Consider the following 22,160-nt stretch of genomic DNA (forward strand, 5'->3'; position numbering starts at 1 on the left):
ATTTTCAGCCTTTATTTCTTTGATTTTTTTTTCAAGTCCAACCTATTTTTCACTCATCTTAGAATCAGGTATTATAAATATCAGACCTTTTGGTACAATCCCACAGGTCTTGGAGGTTCTATTATAATTTTTTCTCTGTTAGTCTAATTGGGTAATTTATATTCTTTTTTCAAGTTTATTGACTCTTTCCACAGCTGATCAGCCCATCTATTGAGTTTTTCATTTTCTTATTGTAATTTTTACTTCTAAAATTTCTGATTGGAGCTTTTATGCATTTTGAGTTTTTGCTGACACAATTTTAAAAGTTTATTTCCAACATGCTTGCATTCCCCACAGAATCATTTTTATAATGACTGCTTTAACAACTTTGTCAGAAAATTCTACCTTCTGTGTCATGTTTGATCTGTCATCTACTCATTGTCTTCTTCATTCAAATTGAGATTTTCCTGGCTTTTGATATGACAAGTGATATTTGTTTGAACCAGGACATGTCAGGTATTATGAAACCCTAGATCTCAGTTATGCCTTCTGTCGGGCACCACTCCAGCAGGGGAAAGGTGTGAGCAGACACTGCATTACTGCCAGGTGAGGGTGCAAGTACATGTTCCCTCTCAACCTCTGTTGACACCTAAGCAGGGCAGGGTTCTGCATTATTTCAGCTGGGGGATGGATTCTGGCTCCCCACGAGGTTTCTGAGAATCGACCCTGTTTCAGAGGTGTGGGAGTGCCTTGTTCTTGTTTCCCCTGTGGCTGCCACTGCCATAACCCCAGAGGGGAAAGCAGGGGGTTCCTCTTCATTGCTGGGTTGGGGAGAAAGTTTAGGCCCCCCAGTATGATCTGCAGTGAGGGTGAGGGGCTCATTACTGCCAGTGGGAAATGAAAGTTCCAGTTTCTACTCCTCTGATGCTACTCTGGAGGAGGGTTGGGGCACCTTGTCACAGCCTGGCAAGTGTGACATCTGAGCTCCCACTTGGCCACAGTGATTTCTATGGTGTTTGGCTTTAATAGAGTGATCGTTGTCTAAATATTTTCTGTCCTCCTTGGCTGTCTGTTTTCTGGTCTCTGGCCTTGAAACAATAGACTTTTGTTGGGTATTTTTTCACCTGTGCCTGTTAACATTTCTGTGTTGGTGGCTTATTTAGCAACAAACCCACTATCTATGATGAAAACAAACAAACAAACAATAAACAACCGAGGGAGCTCACCACCATGTGTTTTCCTGGATCCCTAGCATGTCTACTCTGTGTTTGTCAAGTTTCAGAGTTTTTTTAATGTTTGTTTCATGTTAATATCCAAATAATTCAGTTGTACTTCCTAAGAGGAAAGAGGTAAAGTACATACACTCCATTTCTCTGGAAGCATATATGGGCTTACTTAGACATGAAGAAGCAGCAGACTAAATTCTGTCTAGAGTCATCCCCAAATAAAAGAAACAAGAAACACAAATGCAGATATTGTCTTTGATGAACCTTACAGGGCCATTATAACCCACAACATATAACAACTGAAATCAGGCAGAAGAATGGTCCGTGGCAAAGCAGAAAGGAGAAAGGTAACCATCAGGTGCCTGTGAGGATCTGTTGGGAAGGAAGCGGCGCCACATCAGTGGGTGCTGATTGGTCTCATAGCGCCATGGCCATGCTCGGGGACTGCAGGCCCCAGGAGCTCTGAACATGATTTGGGAGGGGGCAGGGTGATGACGGTGGTGCAACAGGTGGCGAGAAAGTGATGAGCTCACATGCTCCCTTGTTCCTGCAAGAGTGCAAAGGTTTACTTAGAAAAACTCAAGCAGAGAGGTGCTGGACTTGGGGAAAACTTGGGGTCACTGATGAGAATGTGAATGAAATTCTATTCTGAAAACAGAGCAGTGAAGTGAAAGTCTGTGACATGAATGGAGGGAGGCCCTACCTCTCCTGGTCAGCTGCAAAGGACCAGCCGTGAGGATTGCGTTTGCAGTCCGTGAAACTAGAAGATTATTCTGAAGGGTCAGTGGTGTCTCATAGACAGCTGGATGTCTTTACAAAACAGCTACCAGAGCCTCCAACCTCCTACCGTGAGGCACATGATCCTGCCAAACCCTTGCAATGCACGTAGAGCTTCCTTTTTGTCTAACTCTTAAGTATGAAGAAAAATCAAAGAATCGCCAGACAATTGAAGAAAATCTTCATAAACTAAGACTCAAGGAAACACGGGGTAATTCAGATGAAATAGACACAAGATCAGAAGAAGTAGAAACCTTTAAGAGATTATAATCAATATATTCTGAAAGATAAGAATAGACACTGTGACCGTGATACAGAACAGAATGCTATTAGATAAAGCATTGACCACAACATACACAAAAAAGTTAATGATTGTAAATTCAGTTAATGATGTGTTCAATAAAACATAAAGTTAAAGAACTGTCTTATAAAGTGCAAGAAAAAATCAAAGACATGATGCATAGCTTAAAAGAAAATGTAAAAAATTCTACTAACAATTATTTGAGATGAAACAGAGAATGTCTGGGAAAGGAATCATGAACGACTACAATACGTTTCCTGGGACTTAGGGGTGAGTTCCCATGTTGAAAGAACCCAGTGATCATCCTGGAGTCAAATTTAACATTTGCAATGCTCAAATACAAATGGTGGCCCACATACTCTTATCTCTAAATAATCAACCATTATACACCAAGCTGGACACTAAGTTCAGGTCACATTTCCACCCAAGTCCTACAGCTTGTCCCTGGGACATTGCCCTTTTACCTTGCCTAGAGACTAAAGGAGTATGTGTTTTCCTGCATCAATCCTGACCCTGCAAGCTGAGAGGTGGGAGGATGAGGCAGGGCAGGGCTGTCTGCTGACATAACAACAGGGTAGAAGCTGATTGGGGTCCGGGACTGGCCTGGCCACGGTCCTGTGGGCACCTGCCTAGCCAGCTCTGCTCCCTCCTGCCTCACTTCTGATTTGGAATTTCCAGGGGGTCCTCAGCAGCTCCCCAAACTATACTGTTGAGCATAGGAGTGGTAGGGGGGCAGTTATGGGGGGAGTCGCCAAACCTGTCTACCTATATGAACTACTTTTTGTATTCGAGCTAAGTTTAAGCAAAAACAAGCATTTTCCCCCCTCTGGTGGCACATATCAGAAACTATTAATTTTTTTTTTTTTTTAATTTTCCAACCTGCATCATTAGGCCTGGAGAGCCCCGTGTCAGCCTTTTCCCTCTTCTCCCACAATTCCTGATTTATTCTTTGCTGAACTTTCAACATATTTTCTAATTAGAATAAAAAGCAGTAACCATGCCTTTGGTTCATGTGGAGCCCCGTATAACGTGCAGGGCCCAGGACAGGGGCCCTTAGAATACTGAGTGCCAGTACAATCTGTGGCAAATAGTTCAGTCTCAGCTTGTACCTAATTAATTTAGGGATTACGAAGTTCCTGAAGATTCCGGGCACATAAAACATTGACAATTCGAACAATAGTGGAACAATAGAAGTCAGAAGACAGAAGAACAGTAGTAAAAATACTAAATAAAAATAATATGGAAACTAGAATACTATATCCAGTTTATCAAACAAGTGTGGGGTAGACTAAAATCACTCTCAGACATGAAAGACCTTAAATCTTTTGTCTCTTATTCAGTCATTGGCAAAAGTCTACAGTAGGATGTGCTTTACCAAATAGAAGAACACCAAGAAAGAGGAAGACAGTGACTCATGACATATATCATCCTTCTTAAAAGGGGCAAAGGGAATTTCAAGGATAAAAGCAAATTATTTGACATGGTGAGAGTGAGGAAACTTGTACATAGAGGGATTTTGCTAGTCTTCTGGAAGTTGTAAAAGGACATAGATGTTTAAAGAAAAGCAAGTAAGTGAGGAAAAAAAGATAGTTATTTACATGAGGAGGAAAAAAAGATTGGCGAGGAAGAAAATATAAGAGTAATTGACAGGTGATTATCAACAGAGTATTGCTGACATTAGTGACTACAGGATACAACTATGAACACTGACAGTGAAAAAATGCCTCCTCATTTTAAGAAAAAAAAATCACTATCCAAGAGATAGTATTTGGAGGTGGACACCTCATTTCCTAGCAGGGGCTACTAGGAGAGAGCAGACCCACGCCTATCATTCACCCCACCTATGTACGGTTAGGAACAATTTGGGGAGAGTGGGGTTGTTACAGAAGTCAGGTGGAAAGTGAAGGACTGGGGAGACGGTGACTTTTTTTCCTCCTCTCCTCCAGGTGCTTACCCCACTGTGAGACCAAATGAGTGAGACTCTGAGAATTGCTCAGAATGGGTGGCCTTTCCTCAGTGCATTTGACATAGCAGCTGGCTTTTCCCCAAATGAGAGAGAGACAGAGACAGTGAGAGAGAACCTGAAGAACAAAAGATGAAGCCACACTTTCTTGTGACACATCACCACTTTGGCCATGTTCCATTGGTCACACAGACCAACCCTGATGTAATGTGCTGGGGACTACACAAGAGGGTCACTATCAGAAGGTGGGGACCTTGAGTGCTGGCTGTCTCATAATGACAACTGTTTTGATATTAAAATAAAGCAAGTTAGGGGATTCAAGCTTTTGGTGTGTTCAACTCAGACATTAAATATAGGTTTTAATAAAGTAGGAAAGGCTTGATAAAGTTAGGAACAAGGCTTGGTATATTGGAAAAATATTAAGAAGGCCAGTGTGGCTAGAGAAGAGTGAATTAGGTATGGACAAGCCTATAGGCTCAGAGATAGGCAGGGGCTCCACTTTGTACAACCTTAGCCATTATAATAACTTTGAATTTTGTCCTTCAGGAACACTTTGTTGGCAAGCCACTGGACCATTTTGAATAAAACAGTACTATGATCTTAAATTTTTTGCAGTGGAGAATGATGGTCGGCGTAAGAGTAGAATCAGTCTTTGGAGTAAGCTAGAAATGATGCTTGCTTAGAAGGGTTGATAGAGATACAAGTCATGAGAAATGTTTGCATATAAGATTTATATTAAAGGCAGAATTTCAAAATGATAGAATTTTGCTATTGGGCCATATGCAGTGTGATGTGTGACAAAAGAGGAGCAAACTAGATGACTATAGGTGTGATTTATTGTGACAGAGATTTGGGGGAGGTTTAACATCATGGCTGCAGGAGGGAAGGAGGAGAGTCAGAAGAAACTAAGGAGAGAATGTGAGATTGTGAGGTCCCTGGACGTATTGTGAAAGTCTTCCAAAAGGAAGTGTGTGATCAATGGTGTCCAATTACTGAGGGATCAAATAAGGTGCAGGACTGAGAACTGACTCTTGATTTGGGTGGAATGGGGTCACAGTTGACCTGGACAGAAGTGGAATGATAAGTACAAAGGCCTCTATAGGGTGGGTGGAAGAGCAAATGGCGGGGTGCCAATAATGATAGACATACTTTACAAGAACTCTGCAATAAAGGTGGCAGATGGATAGTGTTGTAGACGGAGAGGTTTCAGGGTATAGGAAAAGCTTGGTAAAAATGGGAGATAATACCACAGATTTACATTTATTGTTCTGATCCCATAAAGAAGCACAGATTGAAGATTCAAGGGAGAAAAGGGACATAACTGAATGAGCAAAATCCTTGATTAGCTAATATGGTGTGAAATCCAGTGTGACAGCCATAGATGGGAGCAGGGAGGCTTCACCTGGGATAATAGGAGAGAAGCCAGAGAATAGGCTTCAGGTGCATGTGGGTTCGTCCACTTGCTGGTGCTTATGGTGAGGTCATTCTGATCTGGTTTCTTTCAATATCTCACTTAAACTTTTGTGGACTTCATTTGGGAGTGACCAATGTTTAATATCAAACCAACCCTACAATCCTCTTTGAACATGGTGTATTATTTTGAGCCCCATGCTGAGTTGTTTATGTACTACTGAGTATTTTTCCTAATAGAATATCTGCAGTCCTACATATTTTATTTAATAAACACCCCAGAATAAATTCAGAGACTTGTTATTGTTTTCTAAATATTAGAAAAATTAAATACATTAAATATGTGTTCTCTAATGATATAAAACGTTAAATATTAAAATATACTGTTTCCCCTGACATTGGAAGTGACTGTGAGAGGTGATTGAACGTGGATTCCTGTTAAATTCTTTCTTCTCTCAAATGGTTATTTTTTTAAACTTTTCTTAGCTTAAGTCAAGTTTGGTAATTTACATTATCTACAAATAATGCCTATTTAAAAAGAAATTTCCAATTAGAATAAAGTTTTACTATAAACTCTTTTCCCCATAAAATACATCATGCTGGATTATTTACAAAACCCACTTTTTCTTTCTTTATTTTTAAAGAACAATGAGAGACATAAGGAGGGAGAGAATTGAGCAATGAAAAAAAATAGAGACAAGAATATAGTGAGTTTAGGAAGACTCGTTCTATTTCTCCCTAGAACAGTCATTCTAGTCATAGAACAACATTCATTACTCTAAAAACCAGTATCAATTACTTAGAAATTTTCAGGATTCCTCTTCGTCTGCGCCTTACTCTCAATTGTTTATCTATTATTTGTTCTGCTAAAATTACAAAAATATCAGTAAGGGATCTGAAAACAATTTTTCAAAAAATTTTGGATTTGTGCTATAAAACCCCAAAGTGGGGAGGAACGATGGAACACTTCCATGTGGCAGGTGACTAGACTAGGATAAAGGAGGAGGAAAGCTTGCCGGGAGTATCAATGGGAAGGATTCCTGGGTATTCTTAGATTGTGTTCATGGCCCTCAAATTCCAAACTCATAAACACCCAGAAAGAGAAAGACCAATAAGAAATTGCATGCTGATTATTTTATTGGTATATTGAAGTGATAGTTATGATTACATTATTCCAATGTCACGGCTTCTTGAAAGACTGTTATCTTCTTATTCACTCTCTGAAACACACAAACAAACAAGGAATTTTATAAACAAGACATAAATAACATGGCAGGAAGTGTCTAATCCCTTGCCAGAATTGTGGAAGTGAGGTACGTGAGAGCATGCCTCCTCACCCTGTCTCTTTTCTGCCAACCTTCTTTCCTTCCTAATTTCTTTTTGTTCGCTCTTTCTGTGCACCAAACACACAATGTGCTGTAAGGTGTTGTTTACAAGATAGGGAGATAAATTGGTTCTTAGGTTGCTTATGTTTTGGTTGTTGTTGAAAATGTTCAATGTTATATTTAGCAACATGCTCCCTGCAAGATAGCCTATCCCAGTGAAAAACTAACACCAGCCTAAATGTCAATTGACAGGGGCTGTTGAAGAAATTATGATATATCCACACAACAAAATAGTATATAGTTATAGAAAATAACTAAAACCACTGAAAAGATCTCTATGTCTCCATGAACTTATGACAAGTTTTCTAAGACATACATTATTAAAAATCAACAACATACAAATATGCATATAAAGTAAGATCATTTGTGGGATAAATTATATATACCATATGTACATAATTATTTTCAAAGACAGTGTCCAAAGGAATTAGTGGTGGTGGCTTTTGAAGATGGATGTTGGTAGACAGAATGTGATATGCCTTTGAGACTTAATTTCTTATCTTTCTGTTAGGGTAGGTGTGTTTTTTTTAAACTTGAGCTTGAATTAAGTAAAAACTATTTTAAATACTATACAATACACAGTGGTAACAAGTGAAGTATCATTTAGTTGAGATCTTGAACCTGAGAGGTGTGGGGTGAGGCAGGACTGAGCAGAGTGCTCAGGTGGAAACCTGAGATGGCGAGTCAGTGACTCTGAGCACAGAACACACAGCACCAGAGGGACAACATGGCTTTACTGCTACATGACTACCCAATTTAGGACAGGTAACCCTTAAGAAAAAGAATGGAGTGGTAGTGTTTCTCAGCATCAGAATTACCTTAAAGAACTCATTAAAAATGCAGAGACTTTCAACCCTATCCCACAATGTCTGAATAGATATGTTTATAAATGGGTCCAGGACTAGGACTATGAAATGTCAACATGCTTACAGTCAATTCATTGACACAATAAAGTTTGAGAAGCATATCAGCGAGGTACTTTGATTGAGAATAAAGGTGAATCATACCTGTCCCTGAATTGTAGATTACTGGGGTCCTTGGCCTTGGGGAGGTCCTTGTTGTCGGCCCCCTTGGGGAGGTCCTTGTTGTCGGCCACCTTGGGAAAGTAATCGTTGTTGGCCCCCTTGGGGAGGTCCTTGTTGTTGGCCCCCTTGGGGAGGTCCTTGTTGTTGTCGGCCCCCTTGGAAAAGTAATTGTTGTCGGCCCCCTTGGGGAGGTCCTTGTTGTCGGCCTCGTTGGGGAGGTCCTTGTTGTCGGCCCCCTTGGGAAAGTAATTGTTGTCGGCCACCTTGGGGAGGTCCTTGTTGTCGGCCTCCTTGGGGAGGTCCTTGTTGTTGGCCACCTTGGGGAGGTCCTTGTTCTTGGCCCCCTTGGGGAGGACCCTGTTCATTGCCTCCTTGTCCGGGTGGTCCTTCAGGTTTTCCAGGACCACCTTGTTGCTCTTGGCCTTCCTCTTGGTTTCCATCCTCAGCAGGTTGTTCCTGGGGTTCCTGTTGTGGGCTCTCAGCATTTCCTCCATCTGCATGGGTAGGGCACAAAAGTAGACAAGCTCAGTGCTGGAAGGCACTTCTCCCTCTTTATCTCTCTCACCTCATCACACAGAGCTTTTCTCTCAACTGCCACCCTCCCTCCTGCCCACTGCTTCCTTATGCAGGTCCCCTCTTCATCCCTACCCTGGTGATAAGGAAAGTCTAACTTCATGGACCTGGGACAAGCATGTGTCCTTCAAATTGGTAAGACAGGAGGTCTTGTACATCTCAGAATCTCCAGAAAGTGTGTCCAAGGACAGAAGAAAAGTAAAAAGATTACAAATATCAGTTCTGTCACCAGTTACATATTGACCACTATGGTAATTTGCTGTGACCCCAAATCTGTGCTCTGAGCCCTGTATGGAAACCAGTGCTGGCTCCTCAGGCTCCAAGCCCTGAGTAGAGAAATACTAATAGAAAGAGGAAGACAAAGTGAAGGCCCCACACGGGATTCACCAGGTGAATGTGCCACATTTTCACCCACTGCAGGGACAAAGGTGAGTAAGAAACACAGAGAAAAAAGACCCAGACAGCATTTCTTTGCACGGCTCCTGAAGCCATGGAACTGTGGAAGGAACACAGGGGAGGAAGGAAGAGGCTGAGGCTCTCAGGAGGCTGGAAGAATCAGAGTGAGGACATTTCCCCTTCATCTGCTCTCTCTCAGCAGTCAGCCCTGGCCTGGGGCATCAGGCAACCAACATATGCCGTCATCTCTGCCAGGGGATCTGTCACTCAGGGTGGTGGCCCTGGTGAGGACATGATGGTGAGATGACCCTGGAGAGCTGGAAAATCTCAAGGGAAACTAGGAATCAAAAGTCGATTGAGGATTATTGGAATTTACCTGATGCTACGACAGGAGATTGTTCAGACTGGACATCTAGGAAAACAAGCACAGGATGCAATTAGAGTCACATCACAAATCTATCAGGGCTCTCAAGTGTTCTGCAAGGAATGGGGACTTCTGTCCACACTGCATGCATCCCCTAAGTTAAATCCCCTCCCCCGTCTGTGATGCTGCTGGAAAGGGAGAAAGTCATGAGCAGGAGGCAGGGCTGTCACTGTGCAGAGTGTCAACCACCAACTCAAAACAGAAAAGCCCCTTTTGTCCTCCATGGGATCTCTCAAAACTTAATGCTAGTTTAGGGTAAGAGCTCTGGGTATTTCAGTGTTGTATATTATTGCCCTCATTCTTATCTAAATTATTATCTAAATATTTTAATTATATTAACATGCTTCCTGAAGAGGAGCAACGAAGAGTAAAGGCTAAGTTACACAAACACCTCACAATATATTGAAATATTAATGTTAAATGTAAGTGGGAGAAAACTGACAATATTAGGCCCTAATATGAGTGTGTCTCTATGTAGTGAGAGACAAATTTATTATCTGAATTTCTATCTCTGAAGTAGCTTAGATGTTTGTTCATCTCCTTCATCGATCCGGCCCCCAGTGTACAGCAAGGCCACTGTCCCCACTGTCAACTTTCATCACTAAGGTAACTTCACAACGGGGCTTTCCTGGATCAGTCTTTCCATCCTCCAGTCCACCTTTCATAGCACAATGACAGAGATCTTTCTAGAAATGCAAACCTTACCTTGTCATCCCTCTGATAAAATTATTTTCAAATTCCAATCTGTTTTAAATACAGTATGAGGCCTTGGAGTGGAAGGAAACCATAACTGGTCTTTTCCTTGGGATGAGAACTTTGCAGCCCAATCTTTCTTCCAATCCGCCTGCCCTGTCACCTTCCTCCCCTCTACAGTGTGGTCTCCTAAGCCCCAGGCACAGAGACAGCACCTTCTCTCCCCTCTGTTTACCTTCGCTCACGCTCTGGGCTGAGGTCAGGGCCAGGAAGGCCACTGAAAGCAGGATCAGCAGCATCTTGGAGGAGGCTCAGGGTTTGCTCTCCACACTCTGTGCTGGGAGAAATGGCGCAGCTCCCTTTATGAAGATGACCAGAACAATGGCACCTTTGAGCCCCCTCCTGGGAGGACCTCACCACCTGACGGAATAGGTCTTGCTTTGTTCACACCAGGTCAACTGCATCCCTTATTACTTTCTGGGACTTTAGCCATGAAGGACGGGTCACTAGCATGTTCTTAGTGTGTTAATTTTAAAAGGTACAAATTGTGACTTGGGTAAACTGTATGCAAACACTCAGCACAGATATTTGAATTGAATTGTTTGATCATCAGTCTGTTTGATGAAACTGTTTCTCTGTCTTCCCCATAGTGTTCCTGTGAGGGTGTGTGCACGCAGGTGAGTATATGTGTGACCAAAGTGATCTAACAGCCAAAAGTGAAGGTGGTCAAAATGTCTGGCAATTGTTATGGACCAAACTCCATCACTCATGTTGTGTATATATGCTGGCATATGATATTCTGCTAAATTTTGGATGATATAGAGATCATTTCTGTGAGGCTTTGAGATGTGTGAGCACAATGCACACTTGGGCACATGGTTGACAGAAGGTTGACCCTCAGCCTGCTCAGGCCCACAAAGATTGTCGAGGATTCTCAGCATCTGGCTCTAATCAGAAAGGCCCTGGTGTTGAAGAACACAGGTGACCTTACCCATCCTATTCTTATTAATACTGGTGAGGGGGTTATTAGAGGAAAAGCAGTCACAGAAACCACCATGGGATTTCTATAGCAGCACAAAGTGAACACGTAGTTCCTTGAATGAACCATGCTATTTCATATTTTAAGATTTCTTCCATTTGCTAGAATGTTGTTTATTTTTTCTTTTGGCCCCTATTTTTCCTAGGAAATATTTTTAAATCCCCCCACTGATAATTAAATGGCCACATTTATACACTTAAATATGATAGCGTGGTACCCCCAACAAAGCCTCTAATGCATTGCCTTGGTCTTGTATTATTGAAACAATTTCTTTGTTATGTGTTTGTTGGATTGTTTGTTCTTCAACACAGAGTATTTTTTCTGCAATATTATGACACTCATTCCTCCCCACTCTTCTTCTGAAAATTATTTGTTGACCTTTTTTGCTCTCAATCTATCCTCCCTGTGTTTAGTTTTCATCTTATATCTGGCTTCTTGTTTCATACATTTTCACAGAATTTCTTTATTTAGTCTTTTAAATAAAGGTCCTGTCACTACCTTTGTTTCACCTTTGGTTTTTAAAGTTTCATCTCAAGATTCTGTGTTTCCACAATGTTTCTTTAGAGTGCCTGCATGAGTTATTCTTTTCGACCACTGATTCTTCTGTTTTATCAGGAAGTTCCCTCATCATGCTTTTATGATTTTCATGGAAAATCTAGGCTGTCAGTGTCACTGGCTGTCCCTTATCATTTCAGACCTCGTGTAGGTCAAGTGTTACTTGTCAGTTGGGGCCGTGCTGGTGTAAGGTGAGGACGCCCTGGTTAGAGGTTCAGCAGGCAGGGCCATGTGACTGGAGATCAAGACAGGACCCTTGACAAGTATGAATGAGGGACTCTGTGCTAGGAATATGAATGTCTCCTCTGGTCCTTCCCAAGGATTGTAGGTAGCATGAAGGAATTTCAACAAGTCTGTAGAAAAGCAGAATTAAAGATAAAAGCAAACATGTAAACTTTATTTCTCAACATAAACGTCATCAAGTTCAAGACACTTGAACTAAAAGCTATTTAGTTCACCCTTAAAAATGAAGTATCCTGAGAATTAATCATGTTAATGCAGTCCTGTTTACATTATTAACTGAAGAAAAGTGGATTCCCTTTAATGATTTGTTAAGATTAGGAAAGAAAGATAAATCCTAAGGAGCCAAATTATTATTGTAAGGTGGATGCTTAATGATTTCTCTTTGAAACAATCACAAAATTGCCCTTGTTTGATGAGAGGCATGAGCAAGACCATTGTCACTGTGGGAAAGAACTCTCTGCTCAAACTTCCATGGGCATTTTTCACCTAAAGCCTTGGATAACTCTCTCAAAACATTCTCAGAATAAGCAGGCACTATCATTATTTGGCCCTCCAGAAAGCCAACAATTAAAATGCTCAGAGCATCCAAAAAACTATTGCCATGACCTTTGCTTTGACCAGTCTGCCTTTGTTTAGAGTGGACCACATCTTCCGCTCGGTAGCCGTTGCTGCCATTGTGCTTTGTCTCCAGGACGACACTGATAATGTCACTGTTATTCTCCTGTTACGGTTCTTGGAAGAAAATCTTCACAATCTGGATCCCATTCGTTTAAAATTTTCATGGCAAGATCTGCTCTTGTCTGCAGCTGTACCAAGTGCAACAGTTTTCATACCCATTGAGTGGACAGTTTACTCAATTTTAATGTTTCGGGTAGAATTGTGCAAGATGAACTGATGGAGATGGCTGTGGTGTTGGCTATTGTTTCCACTGTTAATCTTCCGTCCTCTTTAATGGGTGCAAAAACAAAGTTAATTTTTTCATTGTAAGTGAATGTGGACAGTCTGCTGCTGCAGCCTTCATTTCCTCCATCATCTCTCCCCTTCTTAAGATGGATTATCCGTTTCCAAACTGCTGATAACTTTGGGCATAGGTTCCATCCACATTGTGTTAAGTATCACTGATTTTACCATTTTTCACCCAGGCTTCACCATAAATTTGATGTTTGTTTGTGCTTCAATTTCAGTAGAATGCATGTGGTTCCGATAGAGCTCTTTGCTGTGTCATCCTTCTTAGTGCCTGAAGCTGTATCCTGTGCATATATAACAAGTTAGTGCTTGTTTATTTTGGTGCAAATTTTTTTTAAATTAATGCATAGGTTTTTTTTTAATATGCATTTTACATGAACACTTTGAAGACCCCCCTCCCATTCCAGGAAGGCTTCTGAATATAAAGGAGTTGTCTACAAACAGGTGCCACTGCCAAATGATCAGGCAGATTGTAGTTTCCCCCCTGGTATATAATGATTTTTTCTGAGTGGGAAATATATTAACACTGGACAATTCTTCTCTGGCTATGTAGGAAGAAAAACAGTTGTAGCTAGAATTAATGTGCTTTATAGAAGGAAGAAAGACGTTGCTTGGGTTTAGCAGGTGCCCTGAAGTTTTTGTCCCGTGATTTCTCCAGATGCTACTTCATAGAGAAACTGGAGAGACGCAGTCCTGTTTAGGTGGTTGATGGTAGCCCTTGAGACACGAAAGGAAGGTCAGAGAGAAGGAGCAGAGGGGGTGCCAGGGAGACGCACGTCATTCTGTTGATGGCTGCAGAAGTGGTATTTCTTTTGGAAGGCAGGCTTCTCATTGGCATGATAAGTACAGGAAGAGAGCAGGTGATGCTTCAAATGGCTCAGGCCATTTCCATGACCCTCTCCAATGTCCACAATGAGTGCAAGAGAATAAGAGTATCAGGAAAGAATAAATATCACATACGAACTCATTAGACCCACAACCAAAACAGAGGGTGTGGAAGAGCTGAAAGAGACACTGTCAGTGAGGTAGGTGGGGTGAGAGTGAGGAGCAGACTGCAGCAGGAGCTGAGGCTCCTTTAGGTGAATCAGAGCTCTCAAGCCATCCACTGCCTTCTAATGTGGATTTTAAACTTAATGTGTCCCAATAGATACTTTGCAAAAGAAGAAAGACAAATGGCCAAGAAACACATCAAAAAATGCTCAGCATCACTGATCATCAGGGAAATGCATATTAAAGCCATAAAGAGATACCACCTTACCCGTATCCGAATGGCCACTATTAAGATATCAAAAAACAGTAGATGTTGGCATGGATGCAGTATAAAAAGAATGTTTATATACTGGTTTATGGGACTTTAAATTAGTACAACATTTACAGGAAACAATATTGAGATTCCTCAAAGAACTAAAAGTAGACCCAATGTTCGACCCAGCATTCCCACTATTGGGTATCTACTCATAAGGCAAGAAATCGTTATGACAAAAAGACACTTCCACTGAAATGTTTATTGCAGCACAATTCATTATTGCAAAGATATGGAATAAACCCAAGTGCCTCTCAATTATTGAGTGGATAAAGAAAATATAGTATGTGTATCTGTGTAAATATATATACACACACATGCCCTGGAGTACTATTCAGCTATCAGAAGTAATGAAATCATGCCTTTTTCAGCAACTTGTATGGAATTGTATAACATTATCCTAAGAAAAGTATCCCAGTAATGGAAAACAAACCACATTTTCACTAATAAGTGGGAGCTAAACGATGGGTACGCACCATCATATAGTGGTGTAAAGGGCATTGGAAACTAAGAAGGAGGAAGGTAGGGAGGGTGAGCGATAAAACCATAACTGTTGGGTACAGTGTAGACTACTCTGGTGATAGGCACACTAAAAGCCCTGACTTCAGCATTATTTAATTCACCCACATAACAAAAACACTTGTACCCCCTTAATGGTTTGAAATTTAAGAAAAAGAATTATGAATTTCCACTTCCTAAAACCTACCCTCCCCTGAATTAGTTTACTATAGACGCTCTAGCAAAACACCACTGATGAGGTGGCTTAAAAATCAGAAATTTAATTTATCACACTTCTGGAGGTCCAAGTCCAAGATCAAGGTGTCGGGAGGTTCAGTTGTTCTGAGTCCTCCCTTCTTGGCCTCCAGGTGTCCACCTTCTCTCTGTGCCCTCACATGGGGCTTCCTCTGTGCATATGCATCCGTGGTGTCCCTCTGTGTGTCCTAATGTCCACTTATTATAAGGACACCCATCAGATGCGAGTGTATCCGCCCGAACAGGCTAATTTTAACATAATCACCTGTTTATTTGCCCAATCTCCAAACAGTGTGTTCTTAGGAACTGGGGATAGGGCTTCACATATGAATTTGGGGGGCTACAATTCAGCCCATAACACCTCCCAGTTCTTTCTCAGTCAATGACAGTTGCTTCATCAAGTTGCTCAAAAATATAGGAGTCACCTTTGACTTCTCACTCCCCCCAGGCCCTGCCCATTAGCAAAACTACTTGAATCCACCTCAAAATACATCCCACATATGACCACGTGCATAATCTCTACTATAAGGCCTAGGTTCAGGCCATGATTCTCTTCCCTGGAGGACTTCAACAGCCTCTGACTCTTCTTGGGAGCATCCTTGTGCCACCAAATCCCGTATCAGTTCTAACATATCACTTTCTTGCTTAAAATCCTCCAAGGTTTCCCCACTGTACTTGTAGGAAGATGTAAATTTCATTCTTCAGCTCTTTCAACAACCGTATCCCTCTCTTTCTGGAACACTAGGAAGCTCAAAAGAAGATAGACAAATGGCCAATAAACATATGCAAAACTGCTCAGTGTCACTAATCATCAGGAAATGCATATAAAACCACAATGAGATATTTCCTTACCCCATTTAAAATGGTATTTTTCAAAAAATTCAAAAGCAACAGATGCTGGTGTAGATTTAGAGAGAAAGGTACACTTATACACTGTTGGTGGGACTGCAAATTAGTACAAGTCTATGGAAAACAGTATGGAGATTCCTCAAAGAACTAAAAGTAGATTCACCATTCAATCCAGCAATCCCATTATTGGGTACTTACACAAAGGAAAAAAGAATGTTCACCAAAAAAAACACCTGTACTCAAATGTTTATTGTAGCACAATTCACAATTGCAAAGATGTGAAATCAACCCAAGAGCCCATCAATTCATAAGTGGGTTAATATTAATAAAATGTGGTATCTGTATACCATGGATTACTACTCAGCCATAAAAAGATGAATTAATGCCTTTTACAACAATCTGGATGGAACTAGAGACCATTCTCCTAAGTGAAGTGTCTCAAGAATGGAAAAGCAAACACCACATGTACTCACTATTAAATTGGAACTGAACAATGAGCATTCAGGTGCATAGAGAGAAGTAAAACTCAGTGGAAATCAACAAGGGGAGGGGGAAGAGGTGAGGGCAAAAAGCTACCTAACAGGTATTATGAACACTAATTGGGTGACGGGCACACCTTTAGCTGGGACTCAAGCATTACAAAAGTGATCCATTTAAACCTAAAACATTTATACCCCTTTGATATTTTGAAATAAAAAAAGAAGAAAGAATCCAACTGTTCATTTTGTTGATAATCTGTAATTTTTTTTTACTCTCCACTTCCTGTGGTTTTATGATATTTATTATTTTTTTTCCCTACTAGTACTTTGGGTTTTGGTTTGTTTTTCAGGTTTCATGAGGTACATTGTTAGGTTGTTAATCTTTCTACTTCTTCGATTTAAGCATGTGCTGCTATTTAATAAAAGTTCCCTCTTAGCACTGTTTTTACTGTATTGCATAGGATTTGGTAGGTTGTATTTCCATTTTTACATGTTTCAAGAATTTTTCACTTTTTCTCTTAATTTTCTAATTTGCCCCAATAGTCATTCGGTAGCATATTGTTTAATTTTCTTGTATTTGTAGAGTTCTCAAAGTTTCTTTGGTTGTTGATTTCTAATTTCATTCCATTGTGTCATATGAGGGTAATTGATATGATTTCTTTTCTAAAAATTAGTTGAGACTTGTTCTGTGGCCTAACATATGGTCTATTTTGGAGAATGTTTCATGTGCTAATAAGAAAAAAATGTATATTCTGTAACTGTTAGAAACAATATTCTGTCAATGCTTATGAGGTTTATTTTTTCTCACATGCAGTTTAATTCCAATGTTTCTTTGATGATTTTCTGACTAATTATCTCTTTAATGCTAAGAGTAGGATGCTGAAGTCCCCAAGTGTAATTATATTGGAGTCCATATTTCCCTTTAGATCTAATAAGATTTGCTTTATATATATATGTGCGCTCTGGTGTTAGGTGTATATATATTAAGAATTATGATATACTTTTGTTAATTGATCCTTTTATAATTATATAATGACCTTCTTTGTCTCTTTTTACTATTCCTGACTTAATGTCTGTTCTATCTGATAGAAGTATAGCTGTTCCTGCTCACTTTTGGTTTTCACCTGCATGAAATACCTTCTTCCATCTCTTTATATATGTCTTTGATGTGAAGGCAGTTGCTTGTAGGTAGCATACACTTTTCTTTTTTATCAATTCATCTGGTCAATATCTTTTTTTTTTTTTTTTATTTCAGCTCATCATGTGGGTACATAAGTTCAGGTCATATACATTGTCCATGTCCCGCCCATCCCCCCGAGTCAGAGTCCCAAGCGCGTCCATTCTCATTCTCCAGACAGTGCACCTGGCACTCATCATAAGAATTTTATTCATTTGCAATCAAGGTTATTATTGACATGTGAGGACTTATTCTCATGAGTTTGTTGTTTTGGGAATGTTTGTATATCCTTTGTTCCTTTCTTTCTTTCTTCTTTACTATCGCAGTTTGGTAGTTTTCTACACTGGTAACACCTGCCTCCTTTCTCTTTCTCAAATAGGTGTCTGCATTATCAGTGAGTTTTTTACGTTTGACTGTTTCATGGTGGTAGACATCACCCTTTCACTTCCAGTTGTAGAACTCTCTTTAATGCATTTTTTTTGTGTGGGATTGGTCTAGTAGTGATGAATGCCCTCAGTTTTTGCTTGTCTGGGGAAGACTTTATTTTTATTTCAGTTTTGAAGGATAGCTTTTATGGGGATAATATTCTTGGCTGGCATCTTTAAAAACACTTTGAATATATCATCTCATTCTCACTTTGTCTGTAAGGTTTCTGCTAAGAAATCGACTGTTAATCTGATGGGGGTTCCCTTATATATGACTTAATGCTTTTCTCTTACTGTTGTTAGAATTTAATCTTTGTCTTTGATATTTGACAGGTTCACTCTAATGTGTCTTAGGGACGTCCTTTTGTGGTTGTATTTTGGAATCTTTGAGCTCCCTATATTTGCATGTTTTTAGCTGTTATTTCATTAAACATGTTTTCTATGCCTTTCTCCAACACTCAAAATTCAAACATTTGTTCACTTTATGGTGCCTGATAGCCTTTCTTCATTACGTTTTATTCCCTTTTCTTTTTTGTCTGATTGTATTAACTCAAAAAACCTGTCCTGAAGTTCTAAATGCTTTCTTTGGCTTGATCTCATCTAGTTTTTAAGCTCAAATATATTTTTTATTGCTTTCACTGAATTCCTCAATTTCAGGATTTGAGTTTTTTAATTATAGCTATCTCTTTGGTGAATTTCTGAATTGTATACTCAATTGCTTTTTCTTTTCTTTGAGACAAAGTCTTGCTCTGTCACCCAGGCTAGAGTGCAGTTGCCTGATCATAGCTCACTGTAACCTCAAATTCCTGTACTCAAACATCCTCTTGCCTCAGCTTTCAGAGTAGGTGGCACTATGTGTGCACCACACACCTAACTAATTTGTCCATTTTTCATAGAGACAGGGTGTTGCTCTTGTTCAGGCCGGTCTCAAATTCTTGACCTGAAGTGATCCCCCTGCCTTGACTTCCTAGAGTGCTAGGATTACAAGTGTGAGTCACCACCCCCAGCCCTCAATTGTGATGCTATTGTACTGGTTGTCTTGTACTGTATTTCACTGAACTTCTATAATATCACAATTTGAATTCTTTTTGAAGTATTTAATAGATTTCTTTTTAAATGGACACTTTTGGTGGAGAAATATTTTATTTTTCTTTCGACATATCATGATTCCTTGCTTTTTTCTGTTTCTAGTGTCCTTATATTGATATCTGGGCACCTGCTGTAACAGTCTCTTCTTCCAAATCTTTTGATTAGCTTTCACAGGAGATGAGTGTTTCTGTTGAAAAATCCATAGTGTTGGTTGGGTAGTGCACTTTTGCTCTGATTCTGTTTGCATGCACGGGTGTGGTCTCCATTTGCTTTCTTTGGCTGTAATGAGTGTCAGTGGTGTCTGTGCTTTCCTCAGTGGCTTAGGCTGCTGCTGTTAGCAAATGCTGTGGGGAGACTTTGATGGGAATAGGGATGCCAGGTGGGCCAGTCCTCAGGCCTCAGTGGTGGCTGCTATGGGCTGAACATTTCTGGCCTTGGGTCCCCGAGCATTGTACATTGGCACTGGTACTAGCAAGTCCAGGCAGGTTGATTCTCTGCCCCAGGTGGCCAGCTCAGTTGCCGGCAGTTACTGTGGTTATCCAGGTGGGTGAGCGGGTCTTTGGGCCCTGGTTGTTGTGCCTGGCATGGGCAATGGCCATAGCAGTTGTGGGATAACCCTCAAGTTCCCATTTTGTACGTGTGAGTGACTGCAGTGGTGTTGAGAGCAGGCTGCATGGCCTTGTCCTCAGACCCATGGGAGGCATTTGCACATGCCAGTGCTGCTGGACATGACAAGGTGAACCCTAAAACCTGATATAACACACTGAGGCACTGTGAGGCGGGTAGTGTGTAGCTGTACAGGCCTCTCTATAGGCCTCCTGGTGGTACAGATGGACTTTGGCTCTGATGGGTGGGGTGGGGTAATCCTGAAGCCTTCATCACATTTCATTCTTAGATGATGGTGGCCATCGATCTTGGCCTATAGTCAGGCCCCCTGATGGTGCACACATGTGCTTGGGGAAACTGACAGGGTCTAGAATCTGCATAATTATTTCTTCAGTGGTGACCATGTCTCACTTCCTTGCTGCTATGTCTGCAGAACTTGGTGCAATTCCAGGCATTTGGTTGGTGCTCAAATGACAAGAAGTGGTACTCCATGACAAAGACTCTTCATGCAACTTTTCCTTAGGGGTAACTGGAAGTTCGTAGTGTTATTTTACTGGCTGCATAGAATATAACATTCTCATGAGTTCAAAATCACTAGGCCATTTTCCACAAAATCATTGAGAAAACTGAACCTATTTTTGCAGCCCTAAAAACAATTTTAAATGAATGAAACCTATTTTCTCTTCCAATAGTATAACAGATACAGTTTTCTATAACAAATATCCATAATTTCAAGTCTACCAGTTAGTTGTCTAATGAATGTCTAATATAAACCTCACTACCAATATGATAAAAAAAAGCTTTTATCCCTTTGATTTACAATCACAGAAAGAAACTAAAATTAATGACAAAATCTATATAGAGTTTGTATTTATTTTAAATTTTCACTTTCTTTGTTTTCTAAATAAACCGAGTCTACACTCCCTCTGTCAAGACTCCACCTTTTTAAAAATTTTCTATCTTTTGTATTTTTATGCCCACCATTTAGCCATGAATTCTTAAGATTTCTATGCATTCTCTCTTCAAACCCCAATAGGCTGAGGGATCTGTGAGACTTTTGCTAAAAAGAAGCTTCGGGCCCTAGCTATAAAACCAAATTTCTAAGTAAGCTAAATATTATTTTAATGATAGCAAATTATATTCCAGCACTGCTCTAAGTGTAATGAAGTATTACATAATAGCTGGAGGTATCTACACATTGAATTTTAGTGGACTCTGAAGGGCCTGTCATAAAAGATTGGTTGGGTGACTATAAATACTTGCTCTTCCACTTGTCTACTTTGCAAAATATACTCCCTCTGGAAAATAGTACTCTCCTCAGTATTTATACTGACTAATCTACTTAGTCTGCAATGAATGGTTCATGTTAGCTGTGTCTTCCTTACTTTTCAACCCTGGGCGGGGTGTGTCAAGAAAATTCTCTTGTTTTACTATAAGAGCAAGCAACTTCATGGCCCAGATCCATCTGGTCATTTCTGCTACAGTGCTGGACCCCATCTGTTTCCACGCCTGCATGACAGGAAATGATTTCTGACGGTGGCAATTACCAACAAACTGAATTTCCTTGGTTTTAACAGGGAGAGTAATTTTCCAGGAGGTTTTATCTCTTAAATTATTTACTTTCTTATTTCTAGCAGATGTTGCTGTACTTTTATCTGATGGCCCCATTACTGAAAATCTAGTTTGCCCCCCAAATCTTTGTATTTTTTCTTTATTCTTGGCCACTTAGTGATTTTTCTTCAGAGGAATTCCAGTACAGACTCAAGAAGTGGAACTCTGGAACTTTGTCCCCATTTTGAATGCTTTGCTACCAGGTACCATATTTGAATAGCAGAAACCACCCCTGGGGAGAGGTTAGAATATTGTTCTAGCACATAAGTAACTGTATGGTCAGTTCACGTGTTAATCTGAGGAACTTCTAAGTGTGAGTGAAGACCAAATGTTTAACCACATCCTTTTCATGGAGTATAAATGTGTATCTTATACACTGATAGGATTTTAGCCCTGGCAGAGTGCCTGGTCAGTTAGTACCTGGAATATTTTGGTGGGAAAGACTCACTGCAATCTTATATTTACTAACAGTACTGGAGATTGTTAACAGGATGCTAAACACATGGTGAGTGACACTTACTGGAAGTGAATGAACATCATTTCTTTACTTAACTGCAGACCAGAAGAGCACCTTCACAGGAAGCAAAAAGTCCATGTCAGTGCATGTTTATAATTTTCTTCTCTCTTGACCCTGATATCTCACAAAAGAATTAATAGCCTTTTCTGTGATGGTTTTCATACACTGGAAAAGGATTCCAAACTTAAACACTTGCCAGGTGCCACATTCACGTGTAAATTCCAAACAGGAGGTTAGAGATGATCCCATTTTTTCCTGGACTCCTCCATGTCTAATTGTCTGTATTTGTAGTTACCAAATAGCATAGATTAAACAGAAATGGGCCTTGAGTTTTCCGAGATTCTCTCCTTCCTGTCTCTCTAGGATGTGAATTCCAGTGAAGTCCATGGAGTCCCA

This window comes from Lemur catta, chromosome 6 (genome assembly GCF_020740605.2).
Source record: "Lemur catta isolate mLemCat1 chromosome 6, mLemCat1.pri, whole genome shotgun sequence".
Taxonomy (NCBI): Eukaryota; Metazoa; Chordata; class Mammalia; order Primates; family Lemuridae; genus Lemur; species Lemur catta.